This window comes from Cryptomeria japonica, chromosome 6 (genome assembly GCF_030272615.1).
Source record: "Cryptomeria japonica chromosome 6, Sugi_1.0, whole genome shotgun sequence".
NCBI classification, from domain to species: domain Eukaryota; kingdom Viridiplantae; phylum Streptophyta; class Pinopsida; order Cupressales; family Cupressaceae; genus Cryptomeria; species Cryptomeria japonica.
The window spans coordinates 341,254,946-341,280,506 of record NC_081410.1 but is presented as its reverse complement, the minus strand read 5'-3'; positions in this window follow the sequence as shown (position 1 = coordinate 341,280,506).

Here is a 25,561-nt window from a genome sequence, read left to right as displayed (position 1 = left end):
TCTTAATTCCTTTGTGCTTTAATTTATTTTAAATATTTTGTATCTCTCTGTAAATCTTTCCCATAAATGCACGAGTGTGGTAAATTGGTAATATCATCTCTCCCACTACCAAATTGGAAGTCATGTGTGCTGAGTGGATCGCAGTTAGAGAATGTCAGTGACAAGAAATTAATAAATGTCGATTAGGACCATGCAACATTATCGACCATCCACGTAACCTACCAACCAATTGTAATCGATGATCAAGGTTAAGGCATGGGATTAAGATTTGATATGTGTCTCCATTCCGGATAATTTCTTGAGAACTACATTTAATTCAGAAATTTGAGCCTAAATAAAACTTTAGTCATTGATCAACAATTATCGAACGGTCCTAAATAATATATTTAAAATTATAAATTGATGGATGTTAGGTTTGTGTCGATCTGGTCATGCTTATCGATACCATTATGCAATTCCTTCTCTAACCCTCTTAATTCCTTTATGCTTTAATTTTTTAAAAATCTTTCATCTCTCTGTAAATATTTCTCATAAATGCATGTCTGCGAAATTAGTAATATCGTCGGTGCCACTACCAAATTGGAAGTCGTGTGTGCTGAGTGGATCATAGCTAGAGAATGTCAGTGACAAGACATTAATAAATGTCAATTAGGACCATGCAACATTATCGACCATCTACGTAACCTACTAACCAGTTGTAATCGATGATCAACGTTAAGGTGCAGGGTTAAGATTTGATACGTGTCTCCATTCTGGAGACTTTCTGGAGAACTACGTTTCCTTCATCAATTTGGGCCAAAATAAAACTTCAGCCATTGATCTACGATCATCGAACGGTCTTAAATAATATATTTAAAATTATAAATTGATGGATGTTGTTTTGGCATTGGCCCACATAACGAGTCACAACTCTTGAAAAGTGGCTATTAAAAGATAACGAAAATGGCAATGAAATCGCTAATAAAATATTTATTTTTTCATAAATAATAAAATATTAGCCAATAAAATTAAACAATTTTCAAATGGTAGATAAAATTCACCAATACAATTGAATAATTTTTCCTTTGCAGTAAAAATTTTCACCCATACACATATATTTTTTCCTTTAAACACAAAACATTCACCTCATACATTATATATTTTCCCCCATAGTAATGAATTATTCACCAGGATTTTATGGAATTTTCATACATTTACAAAAAAATCTCCATTCACCGTGTGTGCCCACGGTGGGTGGGGCTCTTCCCACCACTGTGGGTGCCACGACACCCTGAAATTTTAACAAAGCACAGAGAGATAAGATAATATGATGCACAGAAAATAATTTCCATAGAGCTAAGATTTAATCAAGAAAATAAAAAACAACCAAAAATGGGTAAACAGAATTATACAAATAAGATTAAAACAAACTATTCAAATCCAAGAATCTAGAAGCGCAAAATCAATGCAAAACTAATTCTAACCCCCAATTTGAATTTTTCAATTTTTAACCCGGAAATAGTAATTGAAATCAATAAACCCAAATTATTTCAGAATAAAATTCTAGAACATGATAACCATAATTTCCAGAGACAAAGCATACAATATCTATCAAAAAGGAAATTTGATCAAAGCCAAAATCTAGATTTCTTTCAAAACTATCAATGAAATTCTCAATGAAAGAGAGCAAATTTTCCTTCCTCCTAATGCTATCTGGAACCAACGTACAGATGAAACAAAATCAAAATAAAATCTATGTCTTCACCAAATCTAGCCAACAAAGATCCAAAAAACTCTGAGAAAATTTTACCAAACTCTTACCCCTATACACTATTATGAGTCTTTTTCCCAATTTCTTCTTTCAAAACCATATTTCAAAAAAAAACCCTTTCACCAAATTCACAGCAAAACCCAAGACAACCTCCATTGATTCTTCCCTAAATTCCCTTTTCAACCCATTGTTCCCAAATCCTTTTCAAAGCCATAACCATAAAAATGCGTAGAGTAAACTTCATGACCAAAGCCCCCATCTTTTCCCCCCAAAAAGAAAAATTAAAACATTTCCCAAATGTAACCCCCAAAAGACATCCAAGATTCCCTTATTAATTTCATTAATTAATTTACTATTTTCTTCTTTTTTTTGTAACTCCCACACATGCAGGTTTTTAAATTAAAAAACAATTTTATATTTTTATTTTTTTAAAGTAAGTGTTATCAGTAAGGGGATAGCGCCCTATATTACTTGATAAAAAGGAATTACAAAAATTGTTGTTACTAGAACCAGCAAGTCCACACATGATGGACTGACCACACAATCTAACTTCGATAACATAGCATGACTATACAAGGATCCACTTTAGTTTCTATTTTTAGCCATATAGATCACCGCAGCAAACTCCCCCAAGCTTATTACATTCCTGGTTGACTGATCTGGTAGCCACCAATCATCCAACTTAGTAACTCTTTGGCAGAGAGCCAGATCTGCATGACTTCCTTTCTAGCCATCTCTCTGTTATCCTCATTGTCCATCGTGCCCGTGTTGTTGTTACTGTCCTTAATCTCTTCCACGGAAGATGCAGAAAGGTAGTTCTCCACATCAACATAGACTCGTAATCTGCTAACCTTTGTGCCTTCCTGTAGTCCTAGAATAGAGTTGGCAATAAGGTTCCCAAGAAATGGCTTAACAAATCCATCGAACATTTTGACTGCCCTTTCCCCGGATTCTATAATGTCGACCAAAGGCAAGAGAAAAACTTCATAAACCTAACCATCACACCAATGCCTATCATGATTAAGGGTGATGCTAACCAGACCCACCATAGCATCATACACGGGATCAATCATATTGAATAAATTTCTTAGTTGGCCAAACAACTCATTCTCATAGTTCACATAGCTAATGTTGCCAAAATATGCCATCGCTAAGTATGATAGAGCCAAACAACTTCCTTATAATGGAACTCATCATCCCCTTCATCTGCTTAACTAGTTAACTTCTTTTCTAACCTCTATGGATCTTAGCAATTGCAATAAGATCGAAAAATCTTCCCTCGGGTTGTGAGTGGTCCTTGTGATCTTTCGGATGGCTGTCGACTGTAATACTTCCAAATTAGTTCTTCATTACCTTATTTGATCACACCAATCTCGGGATTTCATAGCCTTTGTTAGCTGCCACATGCCTCCCCGTATTGGCAGCCAATCTTGAAGAGATTTGCTTACCTAATTCCTGATTCCCTTTTATGATTAATTTTGTTTAACACCATAAAATCCAAAATTAATATTTAATTTCCCTTTCAATAAATTAATTTCTAAACAATAGATTAGATTAAAACACTTGACTAAGGTAATTAACTAAATATATTAATGCATAATCTTTCAATTATACTAATTAATTAATCATTAATAATTTATTTTCATCAATATTAAATAAATATTAAACTATACACAGGGGTAAAAAACTTCAACAAGCCAAACACGAAGGTCCAATCAAACGACTACTGACAAGATTGAACAAAAATGCACAAGACTAACAACCACAAGGATACCTGACAAAGATTTCATTCTATAGGAATGATGACACATCAAAATGGCCTGAGTGATAACTTCAATTTTCTACTTTACCATTGGGTAGTATAGCACGCTCAGACCCAAAGATTTGGATGGATTCGATGCACAATACCTGCAGCTACATCACTGAGAAAACATGCATATATTTTTCCAACATATACAAGCACACCGATGGAGGAGAGTCATGACATTATGTTTCCCTCCGAAGTGGGTGACAAAAGATCATCCCCTGGAACCCCATACAGACTCAAACCCATACAAGAAAATGAACACAAGATATATGCATTAAGTCGATATGTTAGTCCGGTTAGTACTGCATCATATAATCTAATATCTAAACATCCATAGAGATGAAATGCATAACCAACATTATATCCTAGAATCACGATAAAATGCATTACATTAGAGAGTATTACCCAGCCACATAAACAACAAGAGAAGTCAACTAGAGTCAATATAAGTTAAACAGAGTCTGATCGACGGAGGGGCATTACACAAGGTCTCAATCAAGAAGTGATAGCATAAAATCAACTATGCATCCAATTATATGGTTTTGAACATGACTAAAATAAAAATTAATCAAGAAGATAACTAGGTTCTATTAACCAACAAGATCATGTTATGTTTGCAATAGGTGGAGAGTGAGATAGATATGTATAAATAGGTAGAGATGGAGGGAGAGAAAATCAAAGGAAAGGAGAGAGGAGAGAGAAGTAGAGAGATATAAAATAAGGGAGTGATAGTGAGAGGGACAGAGGGAGAAATAGGGATAAACAGAGGGAGAGATAATGATATAAATGAGAGATAGAGAAAAAAATATAAGTTGTGAAATATTGAATGTGCGAGAGGGGGGGTGAGATGGAGATATAAAAAGATAAAAATATAGGAATTGATATATAGAGAGAGTAGGAGAAATGGACTAAATAAAAGAGAGATAGAAATAATGAGATATATATAGTGAAGTAGAGTGAGAGATGGGAAGTTAGAGGTAGAGGGATTAAGAGAGAGATAAAGGAGGTAAAAAAGAGGAAAAGAGAGAGAGAGAGAGAGAAAGAGAGAGAGAGAGAGAGAGAGAGAGAGAGAGAGAGAGAGAGAGAGAGAGTAATGCCCTACCAGGAAACCCCGAAGGGATAAAGCTAAAACTCAAGAATAGAGTGCAAAGATTATTTTTTTAAAATTTAAACACAACATAATGATACAATGAGTTATCATAAGCTCAGATAACACAACGGAAGACTTAAACAACACCTAAACAGTTTACCAACGTGATTACTTAATTCAACACTTAACTCAACTCACACTAATTAATCCAATTAAGTTGATTAACTTAATGAGATGATAATACTTTAAACAAGGATAAATTCTTTTGGTAAGTTAGAATATAGATAGAATGATAAAGTTCATCCATTAAGGTTAAAAATATAGATAACTTGATTAAGTTCATCCATTACAATTTAACCATACATTACATCCAATCTTGCATTCAAAACATATGTCATGCATCTAATTTCCATGCATACTTTAATTGCACTAACAACTAATGAATACATTCCATTATTAAAACCTACATGCTTCATGATCAAAATTACTGCATTTAATAAGATAACTACATACATGCATCTAAGATTAACATCATCTAATCCACATTATACATATTAACCATAATGCCATCCATACATGCTAAATAAAGAGGGAATAGATGAACACAAACACCACATAACACCAAATTGATATCGGAGTTCACCCCTAGTGGGCTACATCTCTGAGTCTGCTCAACTGCAAGACCCCTCTGATAAAATAATAGGGTGAAGAATATATAAGGTTCACATCATTTACATCCTGTCATCAAGGTATACAAAAACCAATAATATATACAACCACATCGGTCCAATAGATATATGAATGATCCATGAATAGGAAAAGGATCCAACTGAACATGATAAGAAGCAAATACAAAGATCAATTGGAGCACCCACAAGACTAGGTCTCTACAACCCATCATAAGCAACCCATGGTCTAACATGAATATCAGATTCTCACAAGGACATAAACAACAGACGACTCCACAACAGTGCTCCTATAAAAGACAACACAAACAACATGCTAGCGAACATAAGGGACAAGTGTCATCACATAACTTGGTATGGCTACCATGGCAGGCCTCCATAGGTTCTAGCCCCATCTACTGGGTTACCCTAACAACCTTTCTCGAACCTTCGGCTCATCCAAGTCTTATGTGGACCCAACACATCCTTTCGTGAAGACAAGGTTGATGGTTTGCCATTTCAGGCCTTCTCACTGCATGTTGAGTCTATACTAGCCCTCATCCCATGTGTGAGGCACAATTATCTTACTTAGTGTTATCATTAACTAAACTCTCTAATATGCTATTAGGTTATCATTTATTTAGACACACTTTTGATGGGTTACCCTACAACCACTTTGGGCGCAACCCCCACTCAAAAGCCACTTTCCCATATGACACTATACCATAAACATACGAAACTCCTAAACCAAGAAATACACCATGACAAGATTATGGAGTTCAATACGGTAGGGATACCCACTTGGCCAAACAAGACTTCATACGAGGTGCACTGACTGACAGTACTCTAAGTAGAGACCTTACCAACTATGGTCAACCACATAACACACCCAACACTCTCATAAAGGGCATGACCAGATACAAACAATCACAAGAAAACAGTCCAAAACTCAAAATCAAGGACATAAGCAGATACCCAAATCAGCATACGACAATATCCAACAATCCCAATCAAGGACTTGCCATTTCTTAAGCAAATGCAAAAATAGAAAATTAAACATGCATAGGCATAAATCGGAAAAGGCAATCTTCTTCCATATTGTTTAAACACAACCATCAATCCAATTTTCTAATTGTTCTAATTTGATTGTGAATTGTATACCTTGTCTAGGTACATGTCGCTCATGGTCTACTAACTCACTATAGTTCATTTTACATTATACAATAATATAAATACTTCACCGTGAGTTTCCAAACCAAAATCACATGAATATAATTATAATATATGCAGTACACAAAATGATATAAAATCAAATATTCATTAATCAACTGAAAATATGATATTCATTTTTCAAATAAAACATCATTCCATATTGGTTCAAAAACAATTTCTCTAAACTTATCTTTTTCAGAACTAAGTTACACTTTTTGGATTAAGGAAATATACATATAAAGAAACGAAAATAGATAAACATTTCCCAAATTAACAAAATATTTCCTTGCGTATATTTCAAATATACAAACTAAAATATCAATATATATATATATATATATCAATAAATTAGAATTTAAATATTAATTAATGTATATTTACCATTATACATTTAATTAATAATAAACTAGTCATCAATTATTATTTAATGAATTGAATTAAATAATAATTAAAACTTTATTTAAAATATAAATATTACTATATTAATATTTTTTTAAAACAAAAAAATACAAACACATAAACAATGGGGTACCCACGTGGGCCCCCTCCCTTTTCCACGAGACCCCCTTGGCAGCACATGCTACCATTGATAGCTCTGCTACCTTTGGTAGCGCTGCTACCACTTTGTAGTAGATCGCTACCTTGGGTAGCGTTGCTACCAATGGGTAGCAGCAGCTACCTTTGGTAGCCCTGCTACCTCCCCGTGTGGTGGGGTTTTTCCTGCCACATGGGGGGGTTAGCATATTTTATTTTTTTATTTTATATAACTTTTTAAAATATTAAAAAACCCCAATTTTAAAACATAGTCTCAGACTGAGACAAACAATTTCCAGAATACCCATGGTATTCAAAATAATAAAATTTTGTTGAATAACCTCCCAAAATAGGCAAATTTTTCCAACCAAAATCATATTTGGGCAAAGAATCCTTTCTCACAAATTTATTCAACCAATCTACCAAACCCCAAACTAATTTCCAATATAAAACTTAAATCTGAGAACATCCAATGGAGATTTAAACAAGAATTCATCATGAACAGCCAACACCAATATTTGGTTTTAGAAAATCAATCTAAGCGACCAAAATTAAATCTGGAGGTTGGGAAAGAAGCAAGGAGGGTTTGAGTTTGTGATTTAACTACCACTCTTCCATTTTCCACAAAATATAAGAGATTATCCATAAACACAACCAGATTTCTTCCAAAAAAAACAAACAATCTTTATTGAACAAAGAAATCAAAGAGATAAACAAGAATCCTACCTCATTTAGCAATCCTGGGAAAGATTTGATGAAGAGCCCACCCTGCAAGCTCAAGAAATCCTTCTTCCCCCAAAATGCCCAAAATTTTTCCAAAAATCATTCTCCAAAAATAACTCTCCAAAAATAATCCTCCCAAAAATATTTTCCAAACCTAGGTTAAATGGAAAATGTTTGACCAAAATACTTTTTTTTTAATTTAAAATATTTTCTTTCAATTAAAATTAAAAATCATTATTTTCAAACAATTTAAATATGCAACTACTTGCTTTTCTGTTTAAATTTTGATTTTCTCAATTAATTGAAACTAACATTTCTATTTCCAAAATGCCAAGGTGGATAAAATATTTTTATTTTCAAATAAAATTTAATCTTTCCTTTCAAAATGCATAAACTAAATAAATTTATCATTTAAAATTAATCATTTAATTGAACTTGCTACAAACATGAATTGAGAAATTCTAATTAATGATTAATTGCACAAAAGGGTCCTATTTAATTTAGTCCCTTAATTACTAATGCGTAAAAACACATATAATCAAATTAAATACTTAGGATTAAATACTCAATTTACCACACGCAACCCAAGAAAGCCAACCAAATACATGACCCGCATACCCAACCAAAGGGGAAACTGACAGACGAATAATGATGCTCACTTGAGCACAACTAGGGTAGAACGAGGGTCTTACGACCACCTAATCCAATCTCTAAGGACCAAAGAGGTACACTCAAACCTGTGAATCCAGGTGGAGATGAACCTCATACCTATGCGATACTGTACCTACAATCTCCTGCAACCATGAGTCACTGATGCATATATATATATATATATATATATATATATATATATATATATATATATATATATATATATATATATATATATATATATATATATATATATATATATATATATATAATGAAAGTGTTAGCCCGAGATTAATAACATGAATCAGGAGAACAAATAAACTTATATAAGAATCGATGCGAAAGCACATTAACAGGTACGCACAATAATCATAATATTTGACTATAACATTACATCATGGTAAACTAACCAAGGTCAAACTGAGATTAGAATCTAATTAGGGAAGGGTAACTACAGAGAGGGTTGGAGGGAGAAACAATGCGCATGTGTGAAAGTGTCAAACATATTGAGGTAGATATGGGTAGGAGTAACAAGGAGTGTTTGATTGAGAAAGATAGATAGATAAATAGGGGATAAATAAATAAAGAGATATAGAAAGAGGAAGTGACACGCATAGAGAGGGAGAGACAAGGAAAAATAGGGATAGAAAGAGGGAGTGATAGAGTGAGGCATAGAGAAAGAGAGAGAGATATCAAGATAAATTAAATGTGTTATATAAATTAAAGTAAAAAATTAAAATATAATTATTATAAAATAAATTAAAATTTTAAGAAGATAATTAATTATATAAAAAAAAAATTTGGGATAAAAGTGGCATAGCCACTGAACTTTATTTTATTAAATATAATAATTACAGACCTAGTTCAAAAGGGGGCATATCGGTAGGAAAGAAACAAGAAAAGAAAACCTCTGGTTGTAGCCCATTAAAAATTAAACAAAACTACCCAAAACAGAGAACCCATTACATCTGATATCAAAAGAACCCAAACCCAAACATCCACCACCCAACAAAAAAAACCCCAATACATAAGTAGAGCATTACAAAAAAGAGCCAATCCAATCAGAAATCCACACAAATCATGAGTCTCTAAACCAATTGCTAGTACTCTCATCTGGAGAATCACCCAAAAGAGGAGGGACCGCACCAACCAGAGGCAGAGGAACCACCTGTAAAGGTTCAGCAACCTAGGGAGTGGCCAACATAGATGCCTGAAGATCAAGAAGAAAATGAATTCTTGTGAAGACCTCAAGTGCAGGAGCCAAGATAGAAGGAGGCACATGATCAATTAGCCTTTCCATAACCAGCAAAGTATTGTCATAATTTCCCCAAATAAGACCACATCTGATCATAAAAATAAGTTCTCCACACCATCCATTAGCCAATAACTCATTAAGAGGCAGGAAACTACCATAAGGGAAATCACCATAATCAAAATGGTAAGAAGACAAAATATTAAATAAATCAGCCAAATTAAAACATGAGGACACGAGGAACATGTCTGCAATAATATACACCATAGAAGAGTCCAAAACCAAAGCCATACAAACATTGAGAATATGAGACACCACCTCACGCATGCAATAATTTGCATTTTCCACAAGCCAGACTCTTTCGACCACCTTTTTGATTGCATAAGATACCTTAGGAGAACAAAGATTAAAAAAATTATCAATTTTTTCATCATCGTAAGCATGATCATCCTTAAAATCACCAAGGAGCAGAGGAGCCAAAATTCTATATCGACACGGCATAAATGAAAACGACATGGGATATCCAGAGAATTCCCAAAGCAGCACCAAAACAAAAACATAATCAAAATGGGGAGATAAGCCACATAAATGTAGCCAAGAATAAAAGATAATAAAAGCTCATAGATCGACATATGCAAACACCATAACAACTGCAAAAATCATATCTACACAAAGATATCACTTGCAAATAAACATACGTAGCAAGCCACCATAGTACCTTAACAGAAACAAAACATATAGATCAATGATCATAGCAGAACTTTGCACGTACCAACACCCATATCAAAAGTCAATTTACACACATGACAAGGCAATATATCTTTCCAATTAAACCGCCAATTATTCAGAGTGTGAAAACAAAAAATGAAGCCATCATCACATTAAAATAAAGAGGAACGAACAATAATTGCCAAGTACTCCCATGTGTACCATCGAAACCAAATTAGCCACCTCCAGAATGCCCAAGAAAATAATGATGATGAAAACCATGTAAAAAGACATCATGAAATGTTACTTATTAGCACCAATAACCATTTGCACCCCCAAAAGTTACTCCACAGAGGTGCAATATCGAATAAGATGACATAACAAATATGATCAAGAACAATGTCTAGAAAATAATGACACACAAAATAATACGTATCCCACTGCATAACACATATAACTCATGTCAAATCCAAAGGGGAGCAAAAATACATAGACTCCCCATTGCATGAGTCACATGCATCATCCAGAAGGATACAATACTATAATTAAGTCACATAAGATTAATCCATATTAAGGTACAAAGAACAACAATAGAGAACCGGCATGAAAGAACCAAAAAACCAAACCCCCAAAGATCATTGAATCAAGGGTATAAGCTTAGCCAAATGAAGACATAATATAAACAAAAAGCACCACTGAGAAATCAACATGTAATATTGTGATGCTAAAAATGTGGTATATAAGAAAGGCATACACATATAATGAGACAATAGAAACATAATGAAAAGCTTAATTGAAAACTAAATTAAATATGCAAACCATAAGCCTTCCTTGAAATGTCCCATTTTCCTCTATTCTTGAGGACCTTGAAGGTGTTGGATTGATTGGCTCTTAGCAGAGCAATGACCTCCAAAGTGGCAACTCAAGAGTTAAGTAGCTACTTGATCATGATTGATTATGCAAATGATATGAAATGCAATGCTATGATTAATCCAAAATGCTAATTACTAGATAATTGAAATGCAAATTTCCTATAGTAATGATGCTGAAAATATGAATACAAGGGATCCTTATTGCTCCAAAATGGGGGATATTTATAGGAATTCCAAGGCTAAAGTTGAGGTGGTAGGAAGCAACGGTCCAGATCTTAATGAAGATATCAAGGGCCAAGATTGAGGAAGTTGGAGAAGAGGTTGGAGGAAGGGACACTTGTCATCTCTGTGGTGACAAGTGTCAAGGAGCCTTTCTCATGAGAGGGAAAGTGTCCAAGGGAGGAGACATGTGGCAAAAGTGCCATGTGTCTCAAGGGGAGACTATCCACACCATAGGAGGTTAGGATAAGGAGGTTAGGATGTGCAAGATAGGATAGGGTTAGTTAAACCCAGGGTTAGGTGGAATGGGTTAGGTGGTTAAAAGTTAGGAGCCATGTGCTCATTTGAATTTAGAAATTCAAATAATTTGGAAAATGATAATTAATCTCAACAAACTTGAGTTTGTTAATTTTAATTAGGGATTAGAAGAATTGATTAAATCGGGGGAGGATTAATTAATTTGGATTAATTAATCAAAGGGAACTAATGAGATGAACCTATTAAATAAATCCTTAGATTTATTAATAAGTAGATGAAAGGGATTTAATCAAATTGATAATGAATTCAATTAAATTGGGAAGGGGGGATTAATTAAATAATTGCTTATTCTATTAATTATCTTCATACCATTTTTAGGTGTATACATTTTTCCCCTCTTTGAAGTGAGGTGTGATGACGCATTGAGTCAAAGAATAATCTCAATGTGATGACGTTGATGTGATATTGGTTTGATAGGATGCCCCAGCCATTGATTGCTAAATTTTGATACGATGATGCCCCCTCAGGAGATCAATTGAGATAATTGACCTTTGGATTTTTTGGATCTTTGTGAAATTGATTTCCCGATAGATTGTTGGATGAATCTTGCAATTGCGGTTGATGAAAAGGTGAGTTCTTCGATCACTTTGATGTCATTCTTCATGTGATGATTGATAGAGTTTGATTGAATTGATAAGATTGATAAGATCAAGATTTAGTCTGGTTTCAAGAATAACACCTCTTGTATAAGACAAAGATGATCAAAGTGTCTGGTTTCAGGAATGATATATCCTGTATAAGACTTGATCAGAATGTCTAGTTTCAGGAAAGATACATCGTGTATAAGACATGATAAATAGATCTAATGAGATCAATTGATAGAATTGATAAGATTGATTGGATAAAGAATTGATAGTTTATTGATATCATGTTGCAGGAAGATTCAGATATTCTAATGTGGGTTCATTTGAGGGGGTAGCATAAGATTTGTGTTGGGTTGACAATATCTGGAGAGAGATGATTCATCGTTTTGATTGTTTATATACCTATGATGATACATTGATGATTCCTACGATAGATTTAGACTTGGATAAGATGAGCTTTTGTGATCCCATGCAAGAATAAAATGCAAGCTAAACAAAAATGAAATGCAATGCGGTGATTAGACCTGTCATGGAGTCATTTTTTTGTTTCATCATTGAGCCTTTAAAATGTGGGAAGTGAGTGCAAACATTAATGGTAGAATTGAACCATGATGACCTAAGCACTACTTTCTTGGGTTTTGATATTGCAAGTTAGCACAAGCATCGAGGTATAATTGAACCAAGATGATCTGAGTGTTGCTTGCATAAAACAGATAGTATTAACTATTTCTATATGCAAGCCCGAAATGTCTTCTATGATACTCTGATGATCATGTCCTGAGACAACTTTGCACATATTAACGATTAATTTACAGAAAGTAGACAAGAAAAATATCATGTTCCTTCCTTGTTCCTCTAGTCAAAGACATCCTGGAGTCACTCAGAAATCATGATAGCGAAAAATCAAGATAAAATAATTGAACCATTATTGTCAAAGTGTTAAAATCATTAGTCAAAAGATATCATCCATTGATATGTGTTTGTCATGTTTAGACTGATATGTGATAGTTGATGGTTGACAATGTGATCTTATGTTCAACATTGGATGTGTCTCAGTTTTTCGCTTGACAAGTGTTTCCTAACTGTTGTTCTACTTATTTGATTAAGCTCCAAACAATGAAAATTTTTGCCCACAACTAGGTTCAGTATTTTGCCCCTAGTCTAGAAATAAACCTTATTATGATATATACAATGATCCAACTCATGACAAGAAATCACCTGGGATTCTCGTGTATGTACAAAGGCTTTATGATGGATATGAACAACGCTGATGGAAAATGAATGCAAGCAGAAGGATGCATGAACCAATAGATGGAAGAGCTAGCTGACAGATAGCACTTGTTTTCCAGGTTTACACCATCTATTTTTATTGCACTTTTTCTCATATTTGATTTTTTTTATTTTTTCATTGTTTTCGTTGTTTTTGTATTTTATGTTTTTTCACTGTTTTTGGATTATTCTGCTTTTTCACTGTTTTTGGATTTTTCTTCTTTTTCACTGTTTTGGGATTTTTTTGCATTTTCACACATACAACTTCTTCAGATGCATGCTATTGATGGGTTCCTCAAGTTGATCCCTGTCCTGTGTTGATAGTTGATATGCTCCTGACCCAAATACTGTCGTGACCACAAATAGACCTAACCAGTTTGGTTCAAACTTTCCTTTCTTTTCTTGATCTGACTTGTTTCACGGATTTTGCTTTAGTACCAGTTCCCCGATTTGAAAGACTCATGGTTTGACCTTGTGATTATAACTTCGGCACATTCTCTGCTGATATACCTTTAAATTATCAAAGGCATTTTGTCTTCATTCATGGATCAATTCTAACTCCTGCAATCTAGATACTCGTTGTTCTTCATCTAGGATCAGACCTTTTAATGATACTCATAGAGAAGGTATCTCTACTTCTATTGGAAATATTTCTTTTGATCCATAAACAAGAGAGAAAGGTGTGGCACCTATTGGTGTGCGCATACTAGTACGGTAGGCCCATAGAGCAGGGTTCAATTGAATATGCCAATCTCAGCTAGCATCATTCACTATCTTTTTGAGGATTTTCAAAATAGTTTTGTTTGATGCTTTTGCTTGCCCATTCCCTTGTGGATAGCAGGGTGTGGAAAATTTGTTTTGGATCTTTAATTTCTCACATAGCTCTTGGACATCCTGATTCTTGAATGGTCATCCATTATCAGTGATAATGATCATGGGTATTTCATAGTGATAGATGATGTAGTTCAACATAAATGCAGCAATTTGTTTTCCTATGATATTTGTGAGAGGTATTGCCTCAATCCATTTTGTGAAATATTATGTAGCTACAAGGATGAATTTGTGACCATTAGATGAAGAAGGATTTATCTTTCCTACTAGATCAAGACCCCATTGGCAGAAAGGCCAAGATAATGCCAAAGCATGAAGTTCTTGTGCTAGAGCATGAATCAAATTCCCATGGATCTGACATTATTTGCATGTTTTAGCTATCTCAAAAGAATCTCGTTCCATAGTTGGCCAATAATAGCCCAAGCGTATGAGTTTTTTTGAAAGGTTAAGACCACTTGAATGAGTGCCACAAATGTCATTATGGACATCATGTAAGGCCTTCTCAGATTCTTCTTGTTTGAGACATCTTAAAAGAGTACCGTCTAGATCTCGTTTAAACATGGTATCCACGACAAGAGTATAATGGGAGGATTGGCGAATAAAGTTTCTCATTTGGTTCTTTGATAAATTAGGAGGTAGGGTGTTATCTTTCAGGTATGTGTAAGTTTGGCCATAGCAAGAGGAATCATGCCCAACAAGGTGACAGATAGTTTGGGAATCAGGATAATTATAAGCAGGGTAAAACAACTCTTCCACTAGGAATTCATAACGCTCTTGATGTTCCTGTGTCTAAAGTAGAGAAACAAGTGTTGCCATGGCATCTGCTTCTTTGTTGTCATTCCTTGGAATTTTCTCAAAAGTTATTTCTACAAAATACTTCTTTAAATCATCTACCATATTTTTATAAGGCACGAGTTTGTCATCCTTTGTTTGGTAATCATCATTAATTTGATTGATGACGAGCTGAGAGTCTCCAAAGACTTGGAGCTATGTAATGTTCCATTCTATAGCCATTTTGATACCTATAACCAAAGCTTCATATTTTGTTGTGTTGTTGGTGCATGGAAAGCTTAATTTGTATGCTTTCGGAATTGTATGACCTTGTGGTGTGATGAATAGAATACCTGCTCCGAATTCATGTTGTGTATATGAACCATCAAAGTATAGTTGTCATGTTTTGGTGGTGACCATTAGGATATCAACATCGGTAAATTCAATCTTTAAAGCATGATCATCTTGAAGTGGTGCCTCGGCTAGTTGGTCTGCAATGACTTGCCCCTTGATAGCTTTTTTGTCTACATACTCAATATCAAACACACTCAGGATCATGATCCATTTTGCTAATTATCCTGTTAATGTTGCCTTGCTGAGCAAATACTTCAATGGATCGATTTTAGCTATCAACTTGATGGAGTGAGATATTAGATAGTGTCTTGCATGCTTTTTATATTGGGGAATAATTGAGCTCATATCCCACTAGTATTTTGTTGATGTCATAGATGGCTTGTTCTTTTCCTTCATTATCCTTTTGTGTGAGCAGAACTCCTAATGATACTTCGGTGGTCGATATATAGAGTAACAATGGCTTTCCTGGAATTGGCTACATTAGGATGGGTGGTTGCATGAGATAGGCCTTGATCTTGTTGAATGCATCCTCACATTGATGGTCCCACTTGAATAAACATTTTTGTGCAATAGATGAGTAAATGGTTGACATTTATTTGCCAGTTGAGAAACAAATCTTGTGATTGATTGGAGTCTTCCTTGGAGTGATCTGAGTTGACTAATATTCTTGGGAGATGTCATTTCCATGATTGCTTTGACCTTAGCAAGATCTACTTCGATACCTCTAGCTGAAAAAATGTATCCCAATAGCTTGCCTGAAGTGACACCAAAGGCACATTTCTTAGGATTTAGTCATAGCTTGTACTGTTCTAACCGGTCAAAGGTCTTTTCCAGTATCTTTATATGTTCTTCTCTATTGTATGATTTGGCCAAGATGTCATCCACATAGTCTTCCATGAATGTATGCATCATGTCATGGAATATCATTGTCATAGCTCTCTGATATGTGGCACCTGTGTTCTTTAGTCCAAAAGGGATGACGTTCCAGCACAAAGTACCCCACGGACATGTGAAAGCTTTCTTTTCTTGATCTTCGGGTGCTATTTTAATCTGATTGTATCCAGAGAAACCATCCATTAGAGAAAACATGGAGTGTCCAGTCGTTAAATCTACAATGATGTCAATGTTAGCCAAAGGAAAGTCATCCTTTGGAAATGCATTATTAAGATCTCTGAAGTTTGTGCATACTCTGATACTTTTGTCTAGTTTTGAAACAAGAATGATGTTTGATACCCATTGAGGATATGTTATAGGTCCGATGAATCCTACATCCAGTAATTTCTTTAGTTCTACTTTAACCAGGAGAGCGATATGTGGATGCATCTTCCTTAATTTATGTTTAACTGGTTTGGCTTCTGGACTGACATTTAAGTGGTGCATAATAAGCTTTGGACCCAATCCTGGCATGTTTTCATATGACCAGGTGAAATTGAATTGCCATCATTTGAAGAATTCCATATATTGTTGCATTTCTTCTTCTGACAGAGAATTTGTTGGATGTAGGATCTTTGGTTTCTCTATTGTCCCAATGTTAACTACCTCTATTGGTTTGATCAAAATTCATGACCTTTCTTGATAATACTCAGGTAAAGTGTCAAATCTCCCATCTTTCGGCGCCTCAAGGAGGTTTTCATTGTTAGATGCATCCTTTATTTTTACTCTTTCCTGATCTAATGTTGCCAAGAAATGGTTTTCAACATTAGACCTGATATTGTTTTCTTTATTTTCCTTTTTGCGACTAGGAGATTTGGCACCCATTGACTGGAAGATGCGTTGCTGAAATTCCTAGTGAAAGTTGTTGCAGGTTCGATTGCATTAAGATATATGGATATGGCATGGTCATTCAGAAAGGTATCAATGGTAGTATGTCCTTCATTTTCCCAATCAATAAGTTCGAGGTGGATTAGAAGTAAGGGGTCCTCAAGTTGAGATGTTTTGAGGGTATCAAGGGTCATGATAGATATGTCAAAGTTTTTGATATGTATGTCAATGTCTAGAATGGTACCCTCATCAGAATGACCTCACACAAGGAGTTCATGATCATCCTCGATTAAGTCCAAGTCAGCCGAATGTGATTCTAATTTAAGTGGGCTAGTTCCTAACATTTTCCCTACATACGTGTGAACTACATTGACTCCTACATCTTCTTCAAAGCAATTTTATTCAACTGATTCTTCAAAATGGTAGGAATCTCATTCCCATTCACCATAATTTGTCTCACTTGCAGCTTGCAATCTACAAATTTGTTCATATAGCTTTTGATGTGTTTCTTTTGTTTTTATTGCTATATATTTTCTTCTTTCATATTCAACTTCTTCTGGAGTGAGATTGAGTTCTGTCAACTTTTCTATCATCTCTCCTTGACTTGTATTATCTTCTTTCTTGTTTTGATTGAGATTTAATGCTACTTGGGAGGTACCATTAGTTTGTTTTTCCTATTGATTTGAGGCTTGCTTCTTTTGCCATTTCATGTTTGCTTGTGCTTGTTGCTTGGCAGATGCTTCTTCCCTTTCAATTGCAAGTTGTTCTTGTCTATTTTCATATTCTTCTTGTTGTTGGTTAGATGATGTGTCTTCTGGTAGAGTAACTTGTCCATACCCTAAGCCTGCTTTGTCTGTAGCCTGTTGAGTATGAGGTTGGATAGGTTCTAAGATACCTTCTTTTCTTTTTCCTATAGGACCTATTCTAGTGTATCCCATTTTTTGAAGAATGTTAAATCCTTTTCCATACTTTTTAGTGGGTATTCTGACATTGTTGATCTTTTGTTGGACTTCTTCATCCTTGTATAGCCACTATAGAACATCTATGTCTTTTGTTTCCCCTGATAAGGTTCTAGCACTAAAAAATGCTCCATCAAATATTGGAAGATGTTTCACAATTGGTTGTTGTTTAGAGTTTGATGGTTTTCCATAAGATTCAGGAGAAAGTGGTAATTGGGATAGTGAATATTATTTGTTCCCTCGATCTCTTAGTTGCATTTTTTTTTCCATACTTGACAAAATTGAGGCAAATGATTTTTCTTTGGTTTGTGTGTTTGAAGATGATGCCTCCCTATTATGAGGAACAATGACCTCTTGAGCTAGTTTGAGATTACAACAATACTTAAATGGATTTGAATCTGTTGAGATTGAGATTTCCTACCCATTGTAGGGAAATTTTAGGCATTGATGATATGGATGGAACAGCTTATATGTCATGTATCTAGGGTCTTCCCAAGAGTATGTTGTATGATAAGTCCAAGTCTAGAACTTGGCATGTTGTGTCTTTCTGCAAAGGTCCCACTCTGATGGGTAATATCACAATTCCTTTAGAGGAATGCTCTTCTTCATCATATGCTTTGATGGTGATCTTTTTCTGAGGATCAACTGCATCATCTTCTAAATAACCTAAAGCACGGACAAGACTCAATGAGCAAATATTTAAGCCATCTCCACCATCTATTAGGACACATTTAATGCGTGTCTTGTGAATGAGGACTTCAATATGCAAGGGAGCGTTATGGGGATGTTGCAAGGATATGTCATCTTCATCAGTAAATGATAAGCAATGAGGAATTGTGGGGTGTCCCACCATGGTTTAGAATTGATCTATATCAATATATTTGGACACTATTGTATCGAATAATGCTCTATCTAGAATTTATTTGTGTACATGTGAAAGCTTTAAAAGTTCTAAGATGGATATTTTTGCAGGTGTTTTCTGTAATTGATCCACTAGACTGTATTGTTTTGTAGTGGATGACGTGTTAGTTGTAGAACCTGGCAAAACCACTTTGTCTTTGCTTCATGTGATAACATGAGCAGGTTCTTGATGTTGTTGCTCTTTAACCACGATCACATTTACCACATTGTCATATGCATGAGCATAGTTTACCTTTGCTTTACCTTTACCATTTTTCCCTATTGATTATTCACTCTTCTTGTAGTTAGGAAGTGGAGTTTTGAAAGCTGTGTGAGATTTGTTTGTTGTATGTCCATCCACAGTTATCACTCCATTATCAATCAAATCTTGGATGACATGTTTTAATCATTGACAAGCATCTGTTTGGTGTCCTTTGTTTTGATGGAAACCACAATAATGGTTGTCATTCCACCAAGCAGGTTTTACCTTGGGTTTAAAGTTTCTTGCTTCTCATAAAGTAATCAATTTGTTTGTGAGAAGCATTTTTAATGCAGATCCAAGGGGTTCACCAATGTTTTAAAATTGCCTTCGAAAGAAATTTTTGATAGTTGCTTTTTGGTGATTGTTGTTTTGTTGAGCCGCTGGTGAGTGATTGGATAAATTAAAAATCGGTAGTTTTGGTTTCACATTGATGTTATCCACTATCCCATTGTTGATTACATTATGATTTCTATTCCAAAACTTTGGCTTATCATTGTTGTTGTTGTTAGTATTGTTAGGAGGGTGAACTCCTTCTTTGTATATTTTCAACTCACCCTTCTTTATCATGGCTTCCTCCATTCTGATTTCATTATCAATAATCTTTCCAAAACTTTGATGTCATTGCATGTTTATATGATAACTCATTTGATCATTTAGGTTGTTGATTAATATGTCCATTTTTTCATACTCTGGCAATGTATGAGGATATCGTGAAGCTAACCATCTCCATCTCTGTAAAAATGTCATGAAAGGTTCTCCACTCTTTTGTTTGGCATTACATAGGTCTAGCATTCTTACTTCATGTTGTATGTTGTAATAGGTATTGTGAAACAAACTTATCCACCAATTCTGAGAATGATCTGATTCCAGGTCGAAGTTTGGAGTACCATTCCCTAGTTAGTCCGGTTAAGCTTTTTGGAAATAATCTCATCAAGTAGGTATCTGTAGACGTATAAAAATTACCATATTCCTAAATGAATATTTTATGTTCATTTCTCTATTTAATTAAATCTAATTTAATTGAATCACCCGCATTCCTCTATTTAATTAAGTAAATTACACAATTAAATTCACTATACCCATTTAATGAATAAATCATTTTATTCAATTAAATTCAAATTTAATTAAATAGTTATCCTAAATTGAATAAATCTAATTTATTTAATTTCCCCAAATTACAACCAAATTGAATTAAAATAACTTTATTTCAATTAAATCCTATTATCCCTCCATCCACTTGCATTTTCCTACATCTCCCACTTGCTTCTTAAACCATATTCCTAACCCCCCTTCTAGACTCTTCTAATCACTTCTAATTAGCCTAACCCATCTTCTAAACTTTGTCGCATCCCTAAACAAAGGGAAGTCACTTCTCAAACCCTTAAAGTCTTTGATAACCATTAAAGGCTTCAAGTCTTCAACCACTTAATTTTCCAAAGTCTCCCAAACCATTAATGGTTAATTCAACCCTCTTACATGGTTAGAGACTTTTTGCCTAACTTAACCTTCGTCCAACCCAAGGGTCTCATCAACCCTTTAATGCTTTGACCATGATTATCTCTTAATCATTTTCACAAGAGTTTATCCTTGGATTAACTCTTAATCCAATGGGTAAGCCTAACTTAAGCTTAACCCTTATCTCTAGATGACCATGAGGTCTTCTCAGGCATTTAATGTCTCCAACCCCTTCTCTCAACCCAACCCTATGTTGACATTTGTCATCATTTCATTGGTGCAAATTGTAAACATGGATTCCCAACTTTCAAACTTGGCCCTTGATTAAACCTTTCAATCCTGGCCATCCATTACCCTGTTTTTGCTATAAATAGAGCCCTCATTCCTCCATTTTTATGGATCCAAGTTTGTAGTATCATACTTATACTCAAATACATTCAAGCTTTCATTTCATATATGCTCATCATTTAGCCTCTCTTTTAACTAGGAAATAGTCTAAATATGCATGTTTAGAATACTTTCTTTATCATTTAGCTCAATCATAGACTAATATATCATGTTAGGATAGTATTCATACTAACCTTGTCATCTTATAGTTAGTTTATTGCATTTTAAGATCATGCATAGCTTAGGATGCATTTCATTCTAAAATCTATCAAAAGCATCCCTCATTCTTGCATTTGTCATCCCTAAACCATTTTGCTCAGTGATCTGAGAGCAAAAACATTGGCTTGAGGGACCGTGTAAGATAGAGAACCATGGGACCCACCTTGGGAAGCTGAGTGATACTTCATTACTCTATAGCTTGCACCAAGAAGTCTTGTGGGTGTGTGAGCAAGGCTCCATAGAGCTCCATTTTTTGCATTTTGAGTTCTATCGACCCGCTTTTCCCACATACATTTATGGCACCCACCGTGGGGCTTAACATATCTAATCAGTTTTGAAATATATCCACTTTTGCAAGCACGTGGGAAAAATAAATCAGTGCGTTAAGTTAACTATTTAGCGCATCCGTTTAACAGCCTAGTGCATTTGGTTTACTGTTTAGCATGTGGAATCCATAATCTAGCGCGTAAAGTACATCTATCAGCGCATTAGATTACTAATTTTCTTGTAGGTCTCGGCGTGGGAGAAAAATAGAGCAGCGCTTTCAGCACACATAGTAGCGCATCTCGAAAATAGTATAGCGTGTTAAAACCTTCTTTTAACGCATCGTTGTTATATTGTAGCGCGTACAGTTTGTTCTATAGCGCATCACAGATAGAAAAGAAAAAAAAAAAAAAAAACTAATTTGTAAGAGAAACTAAAATTTAGACTTGTGGAAGTTCACGGAATTCGCCTTTTTGCTAACAAATTGACTGGTTTTCTACAGGTTACTAATAGTTGACTGCAGGTTTCGAATCCATTTTTATTTTTAGGCTAGAGTTAAAGTAGTTTAAATTTTTACTAACTTTTCTAAGTGAGGTAAAAGTTCAAATTTATTTCTTTTCTTGCTTAAATAAAATTGAACTCACTTTTATTTTGGGCAAGTAAAACGAACAACAAATCAAAATCTTTTCTTGCTTTCCTAGGAGAAAATTTCTCAATTTGGGCTCTAAAAAGAACAACACAAAATTTTCTTTTTTGCAAAAATAGAGCTTAAAAAGAACCTCACCATCCTTTGGTGCATAAAAGGACCCACTTTCATTTTTGCAAAGGAAAGAACCTCACCTCAAAAGTTTTGTTACAATTAAAGAGGGAAGTGATTCCCCTTTTGTTTACCGATTTTTATTTGTTGACCAAATCGAATCTTTTGCTTTGTTGACGTGGTTATTTCCTTAGATTAAGTAATCAATGCTTTGAAGAAGTGAAATTGACACCATGCTTTTTCTTGGAGCAACATCTCTTAGTAGAGATTAGAAAATCACTGAATTGAAGGTTTAAAAATAATTTGTGATTGTCTTGAATCGAAAGAGGAAGGTATATGCTCTCCCCTTAACTGGGTGATTCAAAAAACCAGACCTCTCTTAAAAAGCTTTCTTTCCTTCAAAGCATTTTACATCCTTTAGCAGGTCTTCCTTCCCGAGGAGTTGAAATCAACTCTTAAAGTCATTGATGGCCGGTGTGAAGGGAACAACCTAAGTGGGAAATGACTTTGACGCCAAGTATTCCAACCCACTATAATCAAAAGTGGAAAGTGACGAAAGTCCTTTTCAACGGTTGCGCACAGCGATTAGCCTTCCCCTAGTATCCTCGAGATACGTAAAGCCTTTGTTCTAAAGGTTGGGAAGCCTCCTAAGGGAGTTTATCACTAACGGCTGAATAGGAAGCCTGATTACGAACCATAGAAATAGAAGCTTTAAACCGAGTCAGTAACTAGACATTTATAACATCATAGTGCAAGGGTGGGGAAGAATCCGCCCCCAAGATTACTCACCATATATCTCCAAAGATAACTATTCAACTGTGAAGCGATTCACTTTGAGTTAATTTATGGCAAAAGGCAAAAAAATGGGCACCCTCTAGGGGGTGACACGGCTGTTTGAGCTGACGGAGTATCAAGACTAGTGGGCTATGATGTTATTTATGACCTTTGAATAAAGAGTCTTTCTAAAGTGTATTATTCGTATCCAAACCTGTTAAAACATTGGGGATTTGAACACATCCTCGCAGAACATACACTTTTTGTTAGATTAGGCAAAATGGTTGTACTTTTTGTGTCGTACTTGCATTTACTACTTCAGAAAATCATCCATCAAACCTGAAAAAATTCACAAAAACCAACCAAAAGAAAAATCAAGGCAGTTTAGCACATAAGAGCAACTTCTTAGCGCGTAAGGTACTTCTGTTAGCACATCCAAACATCAAGTTAGCACGTCGGTTCCAAACAGTAGCGTTTTATCCCAAAATCAAAATAGTGTTAAAACATTTAGTGCATCAGAAAAATAGTCTAGCGCGTGGAAGCATCAGCTTAGCACGTGGAAACCAAACATTAGTGCATCCGGTTCACAAGTTAGTGCATCCAAGACCCAGGTTAGCGCGTAACTTTTTAAATAGGTAGAAAACAATTTTTTTTAACAGTTAAAATCTTTAGCGCGTGTGGTTACTTTTTTAGCGCTTGGTGTAATTTTGGTAGCGCATTTCGTCCCTATTTTAGCGTGTGATCAAAAACATATAGACAGAGGGCAAAATAGTGAGGAATTTTAAAAATTTTGAAAACATTTTTCAAAAGCCTCTCATTATCAAACAACATTTTTCATCAAAGCGGAGTAGCGAAAACAAACCGTTAAAACTATTTCTTGAGCTAAATTTGTGTCAAAACAAATGTTGTAAAAATCCTCAACTGATCACATGATAAAACATGTCTATCTTATCATAATCCAGAAACCTCATCATCAATATCAACAAAATCCTTTACCATCTTACGGATTTCATCTCAAAAACACTTGCTTAAAAATTTCAAGTTGTCAAATCAAGTCTCCATATCAGGAGGCTTTTATCCATATCATTTGACATGCTTTGTCGTGAAGGGGCATCTAAACCTTCACTTTGATAGAGTAAGATTTGAAATTTTCCAAACAAAATCAACTGAATCCAAACAAATCAAAGGAAACCATTGATCACTCATGCATGACTAATCCCCATATTCTGAGAAGAAAGAACCTTTATCGTAACATCACGTTAAGAAACAACCTAGTTTTTCCAAGTTCATCAAGAGAAATAAGTTTTTATACATCAATTGTCAATTCTTCAAATCTCATCGAGTATTCCTTCATCATGTCAAATGTTATATCCAAAACAAATCCAACGAATTTGACAAAGAGCCCTTAAAAACAAGAGCCTACTGTCAAAAGTCTGCTTTTAATCAAATCATAAACTGCGGAAGAAAAATCAATTTGGCATTCTTGCCCGACGAGTGTATCACTTATAACACATCTCGACCATAACCACCCACCCCCGAGCAACACATCGAAGAGGATTTTGTCCCCTTTGTCACAGAAAGTTTTTACTAAAATGTCTGTTACTCGCTCTCAAAGAAACCAACAAAGCGAGACACACGCAGAGTCTAGTATGAATCGAAGGTTGTCAAATCCTTTTGAAGTTCCACACTTAGAAGAGACTGAAATTTCTGAAGTGCTTCTTCAGGAATGTCAGGAAAACCCTTCATTCCAAAAGCTTGTAGAAAGGTTTATGGAAAATGACAAAGAAAAGTATCTGCTCATGCTCACAAGTAAAGGCGTTAAACTTCCCGAAGATTTAGACACAAACATCTTTAGAACCGGATCTCAACAATATGCATCTCAAGAACAACAAAAAGAAGAAGAAACTCATAACCTTGAACAACACATACCTAAGCAACACATTCCAGAACAACATATACCAGAAATGTGTATGCCCGAGCTAGAAACTCCAAAGCAAAATATACCATTTAACACACCTTTTCAGTTGAGAACTAATACAAGGGAAGAGTTTCTTCCTCAGCAAAATAATGCGCCTTTGGTTGCTCTTACTCAACAAATGCAAATGTTACAAAGACAAATACATGACATGCAACAAGGGACAATAGTGCGGTACTCTTTAAATGAAATCTGTCCCTATCCATTTGATAGAAGATTGAACATGGTGCCTTTTCCT